Source organism: Labeo rohita, unplaced genomic scaffold, assembly GCF_022985175.1.
Source record: "Labeo rohita strain BAU-BD-2019 unplaced genomic scaffold, IGBB_LRoh.1.0 scaffold_795, whole genome shotgun sequence".
Lineage (NCBI taxonomy): Eukaryota > Metazoa > Chordata > Actinopteri > Cypriniformes > Cyprinidae > Labeo > Labeo rohita.
This window is the reverse complement of record NW_026129739.1, coordinates 1-20396: the sequence shown is the minus strand read 5'-3', so window position 1 is coordinate 20396 and position 20396 is coordinate 1. Positions and strand designations below refer to the sequence as shown.

The 20396-nt window shown below is 33.4% G+C and overlaps 1 long non-coding RNA gene across 11 annotated transcripts; it reads right to left on the bottom strand.

Moving 5' to 3' along the window:
- Positions 1-14744: 14744 nt before the first annotated feature.
- Positions 14745-20243, bottom strand: LOC127161996 (uncharacterized). Of its 11 annotated transcripts, none has more exons than XR_007827232.1 (8): positions 20072-20243; positions 19525-19657; positions 17173-18200; positions 16850-16903; positions 16469-16578; positions 16127-16176; positions 15819-15940; positions 14745-15516 (listed from the first exon to the last, which is right to left on the bottom strand). It is a non-coding gene; the product is annotated as an uncharacterized LOC127161996 (long non-coding RNA). The 11 variants fall into 11 exon arrangements; XR_007827238.1 differs by lacking the exons at positions 19525-19657; positions 20072-20243 and adding exons at positions 17021-17089; positions 18614-19505; XR_007827237.1 differs by lacking the exons at positions 19525-19657; positions 20072-20243 and adding an exon at positions 18614-19505 and having other exon boundaries at positions 17173-17285; positions 17998-18200.
- Positions 20244-20396: the final 153 nt, after the last annotated feature.

Below are 20396 nucleotides of genomic sequence, written 5' to 3'. Positions count from 1 at the left end.
GAGGTCCCCATGAGGAAACAGGTTTATAAATCATGCAGAATGAGTTTTTTTGAGAAAGTAAAAGTGTGCACAGTTTCCTGTGAGGGCTAGGTTTAGGTGTAGGGCGATAGAAAATATGGTTTGTACAGTATAAAAACCATTACGCCTATGGAATGTCCCCATAAAACATGTAAACACAACATGTGTGTGTGTGTGTGTGTGTGTGTGTGTGTTCACTGCTTACTACTGTGTGTGTGCACTTGGATGGGTTAAATGCAGAGCCCAAATTCTGAGTATGGGTCACCATACTTGGCCACACGCCACGTCCTTTCCTTTCCTTTTTCCTTCCTGGAACCATTGCCTACAGTCATCACAGGAAATCTGTAAAATAATAATAATAATAATAATAATAATAATAATAATAATAATAATAAATAATGTTATCAGCATTGTCAGCAATTGTTCTAGTCTATTCATTAATATTCCAGACCCAATGTAATAAATAAATAAAGCAAAGATGTTCTAAAGGCCCAGTGCAAGAAATAGGCCCATTTAAAATGACATTAAAGAACAGGTAATTTTTAACATTGTAATTTTTTGAAAAGTCAGTTGTTTATTGACAAGTATTAACTTTGTATCAGGTCTTTGTATATATCTCACTGTCAGTAGATATGAATATCACTTAGATTAGTGTTTGCTTACCATCAGTTTGGAAGTTGGAAAAAAGTCTGCGAATTACATATTTATGATTATGAAAACCTGGAATCTTAGGGTACAAAAAAAAAAAAAAAAATCAAAATATTGAGAAAATTGCCTTTAATGTTGTTTAAATGAAGTTCATAGCAATGCATATTACTAATCAAAAGTAGCGCCAACACTTTTGTCCCTTTTCGCTTTCCGTACATCTAGTTGTGTTTTTGGGTGCATTGGTGTCACGGTATTGTGTTGTGCGGGGAATGAGCAGGAGGATGCGAGGAGGTCCGATGCATAAAGTTTGTTTATATAATCCACAGGGAAATAGGAACCAACAGGAAACAAAAGGGAACCAGCGAACACAATGTAGGGATGGGTAGATCGACACCTAGTGTCGACACACTTTTCGAGTTTTCGACACACTAGTGTTCCGAAACAGTGTTCCGAAGCATTGCTCGAAATGAGGCTGTGACGTGATCTTTGAAAACGAAGCTTCGTTACCTCACTAACACGTCACGCTAGGCTCAAATACAAAGCGTATCGATTGCGCTGTCCCATACCCGTTAGTCATTTAGTGCAGTGTTATAACTTTATCGGTCATCATGCATTTGTATGTATTTTTTATTTTATTTTATTTTTTATTTATTTTTATTTTATCGTTGTTACTTAAAGTACTACTATTAAAAACAATGACGTGTGATTGAATGTCTATTGTCTGAATGAAAATTAAAAAATAAAAGGACAAAAGTCCTTCCTCAACCACTAACATTTTTGTGTTATATAATTATATATATAATTGCATTTGTATTTGTGCATTTTTAACAATGTTTTTTTTATTTGCATGTTGTTTGTGTTCTATTGTAAAGAAGACACAAAAATTGTGCAATGAAAAAATATGTTAGTTTAATCAATTGGCGTATTAAACACTATTTTGTAGGTGAAAAGCCAGAAGTTTGATGCAAGTAAAAAATAAAGAACATAAAGCCTTTGTCATTGTATTGTGCAAAATACAATACATTTTGGAAACTCTATCGCTGCACACACACGCCACCTTGCTAATGACATATATGCTTATAACACCCCAATGAACAAAACATCTAAATGACACATTTTGTGTAAGAATTTTTATTGACCACCAGATGGCGGAGTACAGAACTGTATCAAAAGCTTCGAAGCATCAACCCACTTTGTTGTAAAAGCCACACTTCAAAAGCCTCGTTTGGCACATCCCTAAGAGCAGCCGCATTCAGTTTTTAATTGTAGTGTCTATTCTCTAACTGAACCAAATGATTTTTATTACTGTAAAAAAAATATCAAAACGACGGCAGGTGGGCCGCCACGGTGGGCAAGTGACGAAACTGGTCTTGCAGCTTAACACTGTTTACACTGACTATGGCTATTTGGGCTATTTAATATTAGGATTTTGTCTAAAATCCCCTCTGCATCGTGCATTTAAAACCCTTTAATGCACGGAAGCCATTGATTATCTCTTAAACGACAAAACATATTTGTGAACATACGTTTGTGAATATTTGTGATTGGAATATCAGACAGTTCATGACATGGTAAGCAAGTGTGTGAATATTTTGAATAAAAAAGGAAAAATGAAATAAAAGTAATCCATCTATCATACAGCGTTACTGTGGCTGCGGAGTGTCACGTGACAAGCATGACGTGTTGCCATGGGAACAATAAGTATAACGGTCGTCTAAAATACTCACTCTGGGGAGGGGCAGCTAGAATATATATATATATATACATATACATATACATATATATATATATATATATATATATATATATATACATATACATATACATATACATATACATATATATATATACATATACATATATATATATATATATATATATATATACATATATATATATATATATATATATATATATATATATATATATATATATATATATGTATATATACACACACACATAATATATAACCTTCGGCGCATTTATTTGCATTATAGTTGGATTCCAAATAATTTCTGAAGGTTAAAGGTTAATAAACCCAAACTGACAACAATATGCAGAGATGGCGTTTGGGACACACATATGTAACCTATACATGCTTGTAAATAAATCATATGTATATATATATATATATATATATATATATATATATATATATATATCGGACTGGTAACCTTCGGTGCATTTATTTGCATTATAGTTGGATTCCAAATAATTTCTAAAGGTTCTAAAGGTTAAAGGTTAAAGGTTAAACGACAAAACACTAATTTACACCGACACTAATGACCTAATTTACACATCTTTGTAAATCAGAATATCAGATAGCTGATGACATGGTAAGCAAGTGTGTGAATATTGTGTCATACAGTGCTATTGTGGCTGTGGTGTGTCACGTGAAAAGCATGAAAGTTTCCATGGTTTACAGTACAGTGCACTGTAACTGTAACAACAAAAAGGGCTAGGGCTGGGTAAAAAGATCCTTCTTTAATATGGTGTGATAGATCACTGTAGCTAAAGTGGGTAGACTAGACGCCTGTGCGTAATAAAACGCATAGCAAAAGATTCATGACAGTTTCATTTTTGTTCTGTATCCCATGCTCTGCTGCCAGACTGGAGCACACTCACCACCAACTGGACAGGGATAGGAATTACAGCTACAATTTACAATAGATCACCCTCAGTGTAATCTGTCAAAGTGACAGACTGCCTTCAGATTTTTCCGTCACTGATAAAAATCTGTCAATGACGGATAATTTTCAGTTAATGCAACCTCTGGTACCGAAAAAGGATGACAAAAATAACAATGTAAATTGTGTAGTAGTACTAAGAATTTGTCTACTGCAAATGCCAACATGTTTAGTTTGTTGAGTTAAGTTTTAAAAATTGTGGTTTGCCATCTGTTTGAGCAAGTTGTACTCTTCATTTATTTTAACTTTTCACAGGCTGCAAAAATTATGCAATTACCAATTTGGGGTGTAATGGAAAAGTAGTGTAACACATTACTGTTGACTGGGAATAATAAGTGAAGTTATAATATTACTTTTTAAATGAGTAATAAGTAATGAGTAATATTATGTTTTTTGAATAATGAAGCCAACACTGATCATAGGCAAATACAGGATGTGAACTAGGAGGGTCAAATGCCGTCAGGGGGAGAATTCACACAACACTTTAGCAGTTCTGCTGTTGATCACACACTGAACCACTGAAGAAAATGTTTCACAAGTTTGTCTTGTTCTGTTTGTGCTGCTGGAATCGGACTGGTAAGTTTATTTATTTTTTATTTTTTTTCCCCAGAGTAATAAATCTGCTGCTCAAATTATTTTATTTTATTAGAAATTTTCCTGTTATGTACCAAAATAATTATGAATTTTGTACAAATATAATACAAGATCTACTCATTTTGAATTTAGGTTTAGATTAGGGTTATAAAGTTCACACTGACACTTCCAGATCTGGAAAAGGTCATGCAAATAATGGAAATCCTTACAGTGAATGTAAATGTTCAGAAAGTGTGAACTTTCTGTTGAGTGGCTTTCAAATATCAGAAATTCTTTTGTCTTTTTAAAAATACATTTATACATACTTAAAAACACTTCTGCATTGACCATAAACATCCTGTAAATGTAAGTAAATGTAAATGTACTAATAAAAGTGCATAAATCATGTAGTCCATAGGAGACCATCCATAAATCTGTCATTTATTTTTTAAAAAAAATATTTAAAATATCCAGCACAATTAAAACTGTACTTTTAATCTGCAACAATTAACATGTATTTATTGCTAGTAAATTGTGAAGCTTTAAACATTGATTGCCCTCTACACTTTAAAACAAATTAAACACTAAGGATGTGACACACCAATAAGGATTAATCTTAAATCTAGATTAAAGGTTTATCTAATAAATCTGTTGCACTACAAAGATTACACTCATCATTTTGATCCTAGTCTTACTTCTCATTTAAAATAGATTCACTTTTACCCTTTACTTTAACATAAACTCTTTATTCACTCATTATAGATTTATTTGCCAAGTGTGCGCAAAACACACACAAATAATGTGTTGTGGTTTTCAGGAGCTCTTACATACATACATACATGTATACACATATATACATATATGACACAAGAACATATGAGAACAAAGAACATTTAAATCAGTAAGATTCAGGGGCGGACAAAATAACACTAATGTAGTATACATCTGGGACAGAAAAAAAATATGTACAGATTTGTGCATTATGTGTATATACATACGTGTTTAATCCATTAAATACCATTCTACAACAGTCTCTCTATTATGGTAACAGTTAGTAGTTTACAACAGTCATTTACAAAGACTGTTGATATTTTACATTTTATTCTATGTTTCTGCTGCTGTTTTCAACTAATAATGAAGCCGATTTCAGGCTTTGTAAACCATCAGAGTCTTAAATCTGTGTAAAATCTGTTTGTTCATCAGGTGTGTTTGGTGAATCAGTGTCAGTGATGGAGGGAGATTCTGTTACTTTATACACTGATGAATCTGAATTACGTGAAGGCTATGACATACTGTGGAAATATGGAGCTGAAAACACCATAGCTAAAATAAAGAAAAAGAAGCAAATTGCTTCCAAATATAATGATAATGATGTGAGATTCAGAGACAGACTGAAGCTGGACAATCAAACTGGATCTCTGACCATCACAAACATCACAACTCAACATGCTGGATATTATCAACTAGAGATAAGTGGAGCGAATCTAGCATTAAAAACATTTAATGTTTCTGTCTATGGTGAGTAAAGATCATTTGTTGAAATGTTCATATTCTATTTACATAGTCAAATGTTTATTCATTTTATATTTTGAGATGACAAACACATTCAGTGACTGTTAAAACACTAAACACTCACTCAACACAAAATGTATTACATTATGTATTATTTACTACAATTCACAACACTGAAAATAAGCCATTTGTTGTGTTCATAGTTGTGTTCATATTCCTCTTATTGTCTCATATTTTCAGCTCGTCTGCCTGTTCCTGTCATCAGCAGTTACTCTTCAAACTGTTCTTCATCATCATCTTCATCACAGCAGAACTGTTCATTGTTGTGTTCAGTGTTGAATGTGAGTGATGTGAGTCTCTCCTGGTACAAAGGAAACAGTTTATTGTCCAGCATCAGTGTGTCTGATCTCAGCATCAGTCTCTCTCTACCTCTGGAGGTGGAATATCAGGACAAAAACACCTACAGCTGCGTGATCAACAATCCCATCAGCAACCAGACCACACATCTGGACATCAGCAAACTCTGTCAAACATGTGCAGGTACAGCAATATCAATATGTGTTTTTTTTTTTTTACTAATCTGATCTCTGTCTTATGTTGTAGATCAGACTGATTCAATCACTTACATTACATCTTTTCACTGTCCTTTATATCCTCTAGATTCAGTCTCTCTAATAGTGTTGATCTCTGCTGCTGCTGAATCTCTGTTGATTGTAGCTGCAGTCGTGATCTTCAGCATCTGCAGGAAACACAGAAAAACTTATACAGAAGGCAAGTATTATCTTCTCCTTTTAAACAAGTAAAATATAAAATAAAATATTCAAAAATATGTTTTAAACATTTTAGTCAACTGATAGCCCTAGTTTTTTTTATTTAAAATTTTCTTATAATTTTCAGTTATTATAAATGCCTATTTGTACATGATGACACTAACCGTCCTGTTTTAGTCATCTCACTCACACACACACACTTGTTGTGTTTCCGTGTTTGATGGGGACATTCCATAGGCGTAACTGTTTTTATACTGTACAAACCGTATTTTCTATCGCCCTACACCTAAACCTAGCCCTCACAGGAGACTGTGCACACTTCTACTTTCTCAAAAAAACTCATTGTGCATGATTTATAAGCCTGTTTCCTCATGGGGACCTCACAAATGTCCCCACAAGGTCAAAATTTACTGGTATTACTATCCTTGTGGGGACATTTGTACCCCATAACGTGATAAATACCAGGTGCACACACACACACAAACAAAACAGATTCTCCATTTCTTAATCTGCATCAACACTGGGAATGCAAAAAGAAATATGTTTATTTTTAATAACAAATAATAATAATAATAATAATAATAATAATAATCTTTGTCCATTTTATTTCATCTCAGTCTCTATCTTGTATGACAAAGATGCGGCTGGTGCTCTGAAGTTTATATGAATGATAACTTTTGTTGTGCTTGTTGAATTTAAATGCTGATTAAATTCAAAGAATGTAAAATACTCTGTTAAAAATCTGGGTTTGATTTATGTATACATTAATGTGTGATTTATGTGTCTCTAAATGTAATGATACACACTGTTTTAGGAATTATTTGTGTGTGGGAAAAGTTATAGGCCTAATAGCTATAATTACATTTGTTAGTGCCATTTTTAAACTTTTGTGTTACTTTGGTGTTAATAACAACACGACCAGATCTAATTAAGACTGAGGTTTGTGGTTTTAATGAATCTATTATTGTTAAAACAGTTGAGACTTGTGAAGTAGAGATCACTTATGCCGAGACGACATTCTACAAAAACAACGCAAAGAAATCGGTAAGACAATTTATTGTTCATTTGTTTGTATTTGTACAATTGGTAACACTTTACAATAAGGTGTCATTTGTTAACATTAGTTAATGTATTAACTAACATGAACATACAATAAACAATACATTTATTACAGAGTTTATTCATCTTTGTTAATGTAGGTAATAAAAAGCACAGTTGTTCATGTTAGTTCACAGTGCATTAACTAATGTTAAACAACTTTGATTTTAATAATGCATTAGATGTTGAAATTATTATTAATTAAAATGAATAAATGCTGTAGAAGTATTGTTCATTCTCAGTTCTAAATAACTTGTAGGATTTACTTTAAAACAATGTAACAATTTTAAGTAAATTTTACAGCTACTGCTCTACAATCTATTTACTATTAAACATTCATAAAGAAATTAAGAAATGAAGTAAATATTGCATAATTATATGTAATTACACTTATAGAATTAAGTAAAATCTACTCATTTTGAATAGAAAATAAACTTTAGATGTAACAAAATCACAATTTACTGAATCTGACAACAAAAACAATTATACAACTATGTAAATACAGTTGGGAAACAGGGGACCCAAAAAAAAAAAAAAAAAATCAACCTTATTAATTATTGTTTCCTCTGTGAATGATGGGAACACCAGTATCAAAAACGTTGAGTAGGTTTTAATAAATTTTATATTTATGCTTTGACTTCTACAAACTTGAATTAAGTACTAATATAGAGATGGTTGACATATCATGGCACAGCATGGCTGAAGCAAACAGAGCAACTAAAGCAACTAAAACGCCTGTTTGAAACCAAGCAAAAGTGATCGAAGTGCCTGCTCGGCATTACAACAACGAGAAAACTTACGATTATCGTCAATATGGAAGATATTAAAAAAACTCTGGCCTCAATCCAACTAGAGGTCGGCAAAATTGCAACGCAACAAATGGAGATCCTGCAGCTTACGCAACAGGTGAATCTATTACAAGCTCAGGTGAGCGGCTATGAAGTTAAACTAAAGAAGAAAGACGATCAGATTAAAGAATTGGAAAAAAGACTGGATGTTGCAGAGCAATATTACCGTTTGGATGATCTGATTATCTCTGGATTGAAAACACGACATCGTGCTTACTCCAATGTCGCTGCGGGAAACAATGCTGATGATACAACTGCTGAGACGGAGACCCTGGAATCCCAGGTTATCCAATTCCTCGGTAGCAAGGATATTCCCATTCACAGAAATCAGATCTCGGCCTGTCATACACTCTCTCGGAATAACAAAAATAGTCCTACCTCACTGGCAATTATAATCCGCTTTGTCAACAGAAAGGACAAGGTCGGCTTGTTGCAACCGGTGTTAAGTTAAGTTGGCATCGGGAGTGTTCGTGAATGAACATCTAACGAGGAAGAACGGGAATATTGCTTATGCAGCGCGGCAACTGAAAAAGGCTAAAAAGATCAAAGCGACTTGGACTCGGAATTGTAAAGTTTATATCCGAACGAATGGAGCGACACCAGAAGACGAAAGAGTATTGATGGTGAAAGAAATGGACGATTTGAACTTGTACAAATGATGACTAGAGCTGAGTCACAATACGAGCTGCGGATGTGCGGACCTACTATTTTATGTATTTGTTTATTTATGTCGCTGATTATGGACGATGATAATGAAGTCTCTGGGACAGACGGAATATTCAGTTAACTTCGGTTTTTGGCCTATTCGAAGTAGGAGGCCTTCATAACCAGGGGACTATCAGTTTCTATCACGTGAGTCTGTGTCAATTTTTCTGCCAACTTAATTTTTATGGCTTCTATTGATTTGCCCATTTCTGACGTTAACTCTTTTATTTTTAACCCGTTTGAGCAGAATTTGGACAGTTGTGGCATCTATGATAGTTTCTTTAATCCTGATGTAAATCAATCTAATTTAAACTTATTAAAACTGTCTTGTAACTATTACTCTGAAGGGCAAGTAAACTCACTGCATCAAACTATAAAATTTTTTCAAAATCTTTTCTCTACTTTTTATTTGAATATTCGTAGTATGCCTAAAAATTATGACGAATTGAAAATTTTTCTGTCTACCATAAGTTTTTCCTTTTCAGTCTTGGCATTTTCTGAGACTTGGCTGACTGATGATGTATTTAATTTATTCCCCCTACCTAATTATATATCATTTCATTCTTGTAGAAAAAACAAAAGAGGAGGGGGTGTTTCTCTATATGTTTTGAATTCCTTTACTGCTGTTGCTAGAGATGAACTTAGTGCCGAATTTGACACCACTAACACAGAGGCTATATTTACTGAAATTTCATCTTATCAGCAATTTAATGGAAAGAGCATTCTGATCGGATGTATCTATAGACCACCAGATTCAGACTACAACACATTTATTGATGCACTCCAATCCACACTTGAGTTAATAACCAAAGAAAGTAAACTATGTTTTATACTTGGTGATTTCAATATTAATTTACTCAAATGTGATCTAACAGAAACAGTTGATTTCTTAAATGCACTTTATTCTTTCAATTTTTTCCCTCTTATTACTAAACCTTCCAGAATCACCTCCTCATCTGCTACTCTCATTGATAATATTTTGATTAACTCTTATAATTTTGAGGTCACTTCAGGCATCCTGACGTGTGATGTCTCTGACCATTTTCCTGTCTTCCAGTTTATCCACTCCTGCCATCCTATGTCTAGCTATCCTAAGGATGGGCCAAATAAATATTGTAAATTCTCTAGAAACAGCACTGATCATTTTAAATCTGCCGTTGGTAATATTATATGGGATGAGGTACTTGTGTCACAAGACGTTAACAGTGCGTACAGCTTATTTTTAAAGTCCTTTAATAAGGCCTTAGATGTATCATTTCCGTTGATGAGTACAAAATCTAGAAACAAATACTCTAAGGGGAAGCCGTGGATAACTGATGAATTAAAAAAGCTTTCACGGAAAAAAAATAAACTCTATAAGAGGTCTATTTTTAACTCTTCCCCAATTAATATTGAAACTTATAAGAAATTTAAAAATTACTTCACATCTTTAGTAAGAAAAGCAAAGAAAGCATATTATTCAAGTCAATTTGCACAAGCTTCTAATAACATTAAGACAACAGGGCACTTGATTATTCACTTATTGAATCGTACTAAATCTCCATTTGCCGCCCCTGTAGTGATGAATAGTAAGAAGGGGGTTCTCTCCAACCCTGTTAATATTGCTAATGGCTTTAATGATTTCTTTATATCGGTTGGTCCTGAATTGGCATCTAGTATTAATGGCTCTGATATAGACCCCAGTTCTTTAATTAAAGGTCAGTATCCTTTACTCCAAAATTTTGACCCACCAACTGTACAAGAGGTCCGTAATATTATTTTATCACTTAAAAATGCAGCCCATGGTCATGATGGCATTAAAAGTGTTCTTATTAAAGAGACAATAGACTATATCATTAAACCTCTTACTCATATTCTCTCATTGTCTCTTAAAACTGGAATTGTCCCTCGGGATTTGAAAATTGCAAAAGTTATACCAATTTTCAAGACCGGTGACTCCAAGGAATTTAGTAATTATAGGCCAATATCAATTCTCCCGTGTATATCGAAAATCTTGGAAAAACTTGTCTTTTCTAGATTACTTAATCACTTGGATGCCAATAATATTTTATATAAACATCAATATGGTTTTCGGAAGCGACACTCTACTGAGCATGCTCTCATTCAACTTGTGAATTACATTTCTTCAGCTCTTGACAATAAAAAAAATTGCTCTTGGAGTCTTTCTGGACCTGAGTAAGGCATTCGACACGGTTAGTCACAATATTTTGATTGCCAAACTAGGCAGATACGGAGTGCAGGATGCTGCCCTGAGATGGTTTAGAAGCTATTTAGCTAACAGAGAGCAATATGTATACCTGGAAGGCTATACCTCTATGAAGTCACAAATTATGATTGGTGTTCCTCAAGGATCGATATTGGGGCCTCTTCTATTTTTAATTTATATTAATGACATGGCTATGTCATGTACCAAACTTCTCCCTGTATTATTTGCAGATGATACAAACCTTGTAGCTTCTCACCAAGACTTTAATATTTTAATTAAAACTGTTAATGAGGAACTATCTTCCATTGTGGAATGGTTTCAATGGAACAAACTTACTCTCAATATAAAAAAATGTAACTTTATGATTTTTTGTAACACTAATAAACATTACCCAATAGAATTATCTAAAATATTCATTAATAACACTCAAATTGAATTGGTTCAGCATACTAAATTTTTAGGAGTTATTATTGATAGTGGTCTTAAATGGTCTGACCATATCAACTTCGTATCTAAGAGGTCTGCTAAAATGCTGGGTATATTGAGAAAGGTTTGTCCTTTAATTCACTCCTCAGCTTATTTAACCTTATATTATAGTTTTTTGTTCCCATTTATTAATTATTGTAACATTGTTTGGGCAGCTACCTATACTACTTATCTGAAGAAATTAACAGTCACACAGAAGAAATATCTTAAATTTATTTCCCATTCAAATAGATATGCACCCTCAGTACCCCTTTATAATAAATTTAAAGTTCTCCCTATTGACAATGTAAATATTTATCAAACATGTTTATTAATGCATAAGTTTATATATAGGAAACAAGATCTTCCAGATACTTTTCAGAATTTGTTTATCCTCACTTCACATGTACACTCATATCAAACTAGACACAGTAACAACACCTTATTCTTACCTTACACACGAACTGTAAGACATTAATTTAATATTTCTTTTAGAGGTCCAAAGCTCTGGAATGAATTAAGTCCATCTTTGCGATCAATGTCCTCTTATTCTGCTTTCAAAAGGCATTTGAAGAGTCTTTTATTGCCAGCCTGAAGCCTTTATGTACTCCTTTCTAGGTATTATTAATCCTTCTGATCGTTGGTTGCTTGCTCTTTCTGCATTTTACCTGGATTGATCTTTTTTTTTTTTTTTTGTTATTGAATTTGTTGTTTATGCTCTTGCTTTGTTTCATTTGTTGTTTGTTTTTTATTGTGTGTTTAGCCTGCATGTCATGACTTAATATGAATAGGAGTGGAACTCTGTACAAGCCTAGAGTGGCTTCATTCCCTCCTTGCACAGATCTGTACGTGTACTAAATTTGTGCTAAACAAATAAACCTAAACTAATATAAAATTTACTTTATTATTATATTTTTTTATTATTTCCTGAACAAATTTTTTTCATGTAGAAATTACATTTGTTTTTCTGTAGTATTTACTACACCACAGAATCATTTTTATTAACTAATGTTAACTACTTTATTGTAAAGTGTTACCATATAATTTTAGCAGAGAGTCTGATCTAGATCAGTGTGTACTTTTGATTTTTTCTGGATTATAAAGTCCATTTCCACTACACAAGAAAAACAAATCATGCTCTGGTGAATTATGACAATTTCAGAAATTATGACATACTAAATTGAAATTATGCAATTAAAAAGTAAAAATGATAAATTAAAAACTTGAAAATATCATATACAAAGTACAAATTCTAACTTAAAATGTTGAAATTATGCCATACTAATTTTGATTTGCGTATATCATGATATATTCAAGTATGTCAGAATTTGGAATTATTAATCTCATAATTTTTACTCTGCATGTCAGTTTATTTATTTATTTGTTTGTTTGTTTGTTTGCTTAATGATAACTACTTTTTGTTGGGCAATGTATTATCCCATAAATAATTGTGATATTGTTGACATTATTATTGGACAGCAAAAGTGAAATGCAAGAACACATTCTCTCCCTTGTGAAACTCCCTTAACACTAGCTGTGAGAAAGCACCATTTTTCATGCTACATTTATGCACAAGAACAGTGAATTGCAGCTTTGAGTCAATTTAGACCTATTCTTTCATACCAGAGTCTGTAGTTGTAAGGAAAACACTATAAGGCCTCCAATGATGCCTTCATTTCAGCTGTCAGTGTCTGTTCTTTGCATATATTGTAACTCAATATATTGATTATTGCAACAAGCCTAGTGGTAATAATGAGCTTTCATAGCATAATGATCTATCACATGTGTTTATAAAAGACTTGGCTATAATAACTATTACATTACATCACATGTTTTATTATTATTATTATTATTATTATTATTGTGCTTTTTTCCCCACAGAATGTTGAAGAGGAGACTCATGCGGTATATACACCAATCACAATCAAAAGATGATCAAACTTAAATTTTGTACATATTACTGTTCTAAGTACCTCAGACTCTGAGCATTTTCATCACAGTTTTTTTCATTTTTGCAAAACATAGATGCAAACTATCCATCAAAAGGTGACAAAGTGAACTCTGCTGTGGTATCCATTATTTACAACTAAACAGAAATGTGGTTTGATTTGTTGGCCAGAAAAAAACAGCTTGTGCATGATAATGTGTCTACTGCTTGATGTCAGTTTGTTAGTGCGTGTAAGGTGCCAGTAGTGTCTGTTTGAGTGTGCATCTGTGCAAGTATGAGTCTGAGGTGTCAGTATTTTGTCTGTGTCTTGCGTGTGCCATGTGAGTGTGTCTGAGGTGTCAAGCTGGGTGATCAGCATGTCGTTGCAAGGATTTTTTTTTCATGTATGCTCACGTGAAACCGTTGACTTTTGCTCTACAGGGAAGCCATTTTACTTCAAAATACTAAATTCACTAATGCATTAATTTTTGGCAAAAAAATGTCTCAATCAAACAGTAATATGTACGGTATGAAAATGTAAAATATTATATGCATTGTGTGCACAATGATCTCATACAGTGATTCTGCAGTTGAGCAGTATTACACTTAGAAAAAAAGGTACAAAAGCTGTTATGTGCAGTACCTTTTGAAAAAGAACACATTTCTAAATGGGCAAAAAGGTAATGCACTAGTTAGAGCTTGTACCTTGTTTTCTGAAAGTGTAGTTTCAGCAGTTTCTATTCATTCTAAGCAGATTCTTGATCCATGCTTTTTCTTATAAAGGCTATATCATGTTTTGTTTTGGTTTTGGTTTTGTTATTTTGGCCAGTGTCTGGGTCATTTAAAGAATAAATGCAACGTATGATTTACAAATTATGATTTGTGTTTGATAGTGGTTGATCATTCATTTTGTTTGCATCAGCTTTGATGAGAAAATAGATATTTTTTCAATAGTATAACAGGGTCCTGTCCATAGGTAAAACAATGGTTACAATTTGGAGTGTGAAATTAGGATCATAATCAAACCTCACCTTAAGTTTCCTATGATAATGGTAGATCAAACACTGCTCAAGTTATGCACTCCTGCTCCAGTTCTACACTGTAAAAAAAAAAATTCCGTAAAAAAACGGAAAAAGTACTGGCAGCTCATTACCTGGACTTTGTACCGTAAATTTACAGTCTGTTAATTTACAGTCTGCCACCGGTAAAAAAACAGGACTTTTTCTGTTTTAATGGTATATTTATATATTTATATATACATAAAGCAAATAAATCCAGCACAATATACAAATTTGAAGATGGTTTATTTTTACTTCATGTAAACATTCTTAAAAGTGCATTCAATGGCTTTTGTTTGCCTTAAGTGGGTTAGGACTAAACAATATCAAATACTCAATTCATTTAACAATGTGTCAACTCAGGCAAAATGGCTGTATTGTAAAAGACAGTTTAGCTTTAAACAGTAACGGACAGAATTTAAAAAAAGAAAAAAGAAAACATGAGCATCTGTACAATACAGGTGTTGTACTAAAAAGTGGTCACAAAATTTAAACGTCACAATGAGAAACAGTCAAGATTCAAAACTTTTTTTCTTATAAGAGAAAACAATATTGTTTAGAGGGATAGTTCACACAAAAAAATGCTAATTCAGTCAATTACTCATACCATTCCAAACCCATAAGACTTTCATTCATTTTTAGAACACAAATTAAGAGTATTTTTAGTTAAATCTGGGTACTTTCTGTCCCTCTATTGACTGTCTATGCAACTACCATTTTCAAGGTCCAGAAAGGTATAAAGTATGTGACTCCAGTGGCTTGACAACAGCATTTTGAAGTTCATTATAACAGAAATATCATCGAAGTGATGCAATTCATTATAGGGGATGTATTATTTCCCATTTAACTGCATGTTTAATGCAAGTGCCATTTTTTCCAATTTAAAAACTCAAATATTACATGGATTTTTTAAATTGTTTATGCAAGAGTCTTGGAGGAACGCACAGCCACTTGGTTGCCTTCATCTCAAACCACGTTTAGGATTTCTTCACAGGAAAATTCTGAAAGAAATGGATATGACAAAAAAATGAAATTAATTAAACTGAACTACAGAGTAATATGCAGGTTGGAGTGGAAAAGTAGTCATACAATATTTTAAGTTAATTAAATCAACTGCAATCCATAATACTTTCTAATTGTTTACACATTGCTTAACTTACATTTTCAATAGTCTCCATTTGCATCGGTCATATGAGCTTGTCAAATCAACTGTGTCCTAAATTATACTTCATTATTTTCAACTAAATAAACAGCAACACGACCAAATGCTTCATACACTTTTTATAACATACGTGTTGCTTACTTCTGTATGAACTCCAGAGTAAGTGCCGCCTCCTCTGGGTATTTTGTAGCTCACAACCGCAACAGGAAAGATGATTTGTTCATTAACTTCTCAAACGACAGCAATCTTGAACTGCCCATCACCTTAAACAAAAAAGACATTACAATGTGACCATATACATAACGACAAGCATCTTTGAACACCTTTGAAGGCGTGTTCAGCAAACAACTTCACACTGTTGTAAAAGTCAACAGAATAAATGACTCAAAGACTCTATTTTCTTTTCAATATTGAACACTAATGTTAAATGAAATAGAATACAAACCTACTTGGTTTCCTTCATCTCAACCCTCATTTAGGATTTCTTCATAGGAAAACTCTAAAAGAAATGGATAATGATAAAAATGAAATGAATGAAACTGAACTACAGAGTAACATGCAGGTTGGAGATGGAAAATCAATCATACAGTATTTCAAGTTCATTAAAATAACTGCTAACCCTAATACTTGTCAATTAAAATATTTATTTATAAATTGCTTAACTTACATTTCCAATAGTCTCCATTTACATCTGTCTTATGAGCTTGTCAGATCATCTGTGTCTTACAATATACTTCATTATTTTCAATTAAATAAACAGATACACATTTCATAACATACGTGTTGCTTACTTCTGTATGAATTCCAATGTAAGTGCTGCCTCTTCTGGGTATTTGTAGCTCACAACCTCAACAGTGGTCATTAACTTCTTGAACGACAGCAATCTTGAACTGCCCATCACCTTAAACACAAAAGACATTACAAAATTACCATATGCATAATGACAAGCAGTTTGAACACACCTTATGCACACAAGGATGATAACATGCAAAAGTAATCAATCCAATCATTTTGTTAAGGTTAGCAAGTTGTGACGTGGCTTCCGACCCATCAAACAGCAAACAACTTCACATTGTTGTGACAGTCAACAGAATAAATTACTCAATAACGATTTTCTTTCTGATACTTAACACTTATGTTAAATAAAACTGTTAATAAAACAGAATACAAACCCATGATAAGAATGCAGGTGTGCTTGAGATTCACAGTACAGCAGCAATCACGTCCTGTCATTAAAAAAGAAACGAAAGAAACACAACGGTCATTTTGACATAATGTCGTGTGCATTTGTCCATTAAAGTGATAAAGATAACTCGAGGAGCTAACGTTACTGTCGCGCTGACCTGAAGCGGCATTCTGGCGCTGCTACCGCGCGTCGGACGCCTGTTTACAGTCGCTTCACAGACAGCTTGCTAGTAACGTTACCGAATTAGTTTGTGTTTTCATTTTATCTTCCGTGTGTGTGTAAAACAGACAATAAAAGGTCAAAACTTACCTCATTTGGCAGAAAACTCCACGAGGAAGATGTCTGACGATATGCAGAGAAATGTTGAGTGCGACGGCTCCGACGTTCATTTGCCAAACAAGCCAGACAGCAACTAAGTTAACCTTACGTAAACAATTTATGTGACATTTAACTCGTTTACCACGAAGAGTATATGAAAAACATGTTTCCCAAATTCGAAAGCCGACATTAAAATGAAACTTTGACCGAGAAACTCTCCGCGTCTTTTCTTCACTGTTTTGGCGCCTATGTAAGCCATCAACGTTCTTGTTCCCACAATGCAAATCGTAATTCAAAAATACAGAAAAACACCTGTAAAAACCAAAAACGGAAAATTTCCTGTAATTATAAGGGTATATTGTACTGTATTTTTACGGATTTTTTTTACAGTGTAGCTCAGTAATCGCTACCTGAGGATCAGGAAACAAAATATGAGTTTGAGTGAAGGAGTGTTATCCAACAAATGATACAAACCACTTGTTTTTGAAATTTTAGTAGAAAAAATGGGTGGTTGTTTACTGGTCAAAAGAGCACACATTTCTAATACGATATTGATGCAAAATCGAATCCACGTCAGATGGATGGGTTGGAGAAGTTACAGCAATAGTTTCAGCAATGTAAATGAATAACAGAATTAATCATAACTTGAAAATGAGAAAGTAAAATCAAGTTTCAGTAAGAATGTTCAATCCTATCATTTCACAAATAAACTGCATAACACAAACTCAATAAAAGTCATTCTTAATCAATCCAAATCAAATTAAGTTAGTTTAATTCTAAGAAATCTATCAATTGTATCAATCATATAGCTCTTACATATCTGAGAAGATTAAGTCTATTAAGAGGTTCTAGGCTCGTCTAGGAGCTTCAGAGCAGAAAAGAGAAGAAGCCCCCAGCTCTCTGTTCACAGGGGCAATACCCTGCAAGATTTGAAACCACCCAGAAAAAGCAGCTCCTGCTAGCATGACCAACTGAACATACATAAAAAGGTCAATGATGACTGCCACGTCTCATGATGTCTGAAAAATATAATATTTATAGGTTATGGTTATTATCACCCCAAGGGCATAAGCCGGACCATAAGTGCAAAATATCTAAACAGAGGCTTCTAGAACTCTAGCATTCGTATCTTCTTATTCCAAAATAACCATTTCTATGCACAACCATGCTTATTAGATATTAAACATAGACATGTCTAACCACACGGGCACAGCACAAGATGTTCTTGTCCCACATCAAAGAAGCTGGCTACATTCTTAAAAGCTACTAATGCAGAACATTGATAGCAATGTCAAGCATAATTCATGAAACGTTTTCATAATTAACTCATAATACATAACTTCTTATATGAATATGTACATTTCCAAAATCCCAACACATCAGATATGTGTCAGGAACACAGTGCTAAAACTATGCAGTAAAGTTAACACACCTGCGTTCATCAGTAGAAAAAACAAAAACAAAACAACGCCAACTATTGCGGTAGCGGATGCCTCCGAGTATATGACGTCACGCGAACATGGGCGGCGGTCACACAAAACCATCCTACTATATGATATTCGTGCTTTTGTTAAGTTGAAGATTTTGCCAGAATTTTCTTTACAAATGAGAAATATTATATTTGGGTACTTTGACTCAGACCCCACTAAAGAAAATATTTGTTTTATTATAAATTTAATTATTTTCTTAAGTAAATTTTACATTCACAAATGCGAATTTTCAAACTGTAAACCTGCTTTGTGGTCTTTCTAAGAGATATGGAAAATTATATCCATTTGATCTCAGTATCTACTAATAAGAAAGCAATTAAGACTGTTCGAATTTTTCTGCACTTAAAGTTTTTGTGTAGAGAATCTTATGTAAAACAATGGCCCTTTATTGCATATTATTTGACTTTATTTTATTTATTTTATTATTATTTATTGTATTTTTTATACAGTTGTATTATTATTGCTGTTGTTGTCTTTTTCAAGTTTCATTTTTGTTGATATTTTGTATTTTGTATTGATTTCTATGTTCTTGTTTTCAGCAATAAAAAAAAAAAAAAAAAACATAATTCAGTTCAGTCAAATATAGAGCAACAAAAGTGTCGAGAATTTCACGCTATATGATTTCCATCTTTGTTGTTTAGAAAACACCCGCAACACCAATACTAGCACCCGTTGCGATTCATCTGCTAGGATATTGTGTGTTTGTGTGTGTGTTGGTCTGCAGTCATGTTGTTTCCTTTTACATAAATGATATCCCGTATCAAATGTATGCATATCCACCTAATGAGTCTGTTTTGTAAACCTAAAAGCTGTCTTACATGTATAAATATTCACAAAAAGCAGATATACATACCATCAGAAATTAAACTAATACATCGCTTGACCACTAGAGGACGAGCGTCGTTTCCACTGCTTCTTCTTCTTCTTCTTCTTTGTTGTTTTAATGGCGGTCGACATCCAACGTTAAGGTGCATTACCGCCACCTACTATACAGAAGTGTGGGCCTGAGTCAAATACCTCAACAACAACAACAACCACCACCACCCCGTTAACAAAGCCAGTTATTCTCAGATAATTTAATAAATTTTCATTGTTATGACCATGTCTTTAATGTTAATGTTAATGTTATTTTTAACTATTACATTTGCTTCTGATTTTCTGTATGCGCTTTCTATAATCTCATCTAGTCTACATGCCTCCTTAGCTAAAACATCTGCAACTTCGTTCCCTTTACTTCTTATGTGTGCTGGAATCCACATAAATACTATTATCACATTTACTCTCTGAAGTCGAAATAAAATTTCATATATTTCATATATGTAATCCTGCCCGTTCTTTGATTATATCGACTTCGATTATATCGAAATCAATGCTGAACTGGAGAATGAACATATAATTACTTTCTTCATCAGCCCTACTGTACATATTGCCAAGTGATCTGTAGTTCTTCTCTTCACTGAAATTCCTAATTCTGGTACAAAAACACAAAAATCCGTTTTCACTGTATCCTGAGGCGGATTAACGCACAGGCATTCTTGTATTGTAGAATACACGCAGCAACGGCGAAAATTCGCGCAAGCGTTAAATCGAAACCGAAAGTAAAACGCGCGTTTTGAGAGCTACTCACTGATGCGCGCAAATAGGCTACATATCTAGGCTGCTATAAGTATGTAGGTTATAATAGACCGTGTAGTCATCATGTAAGACAGCAGCCATACACTTATG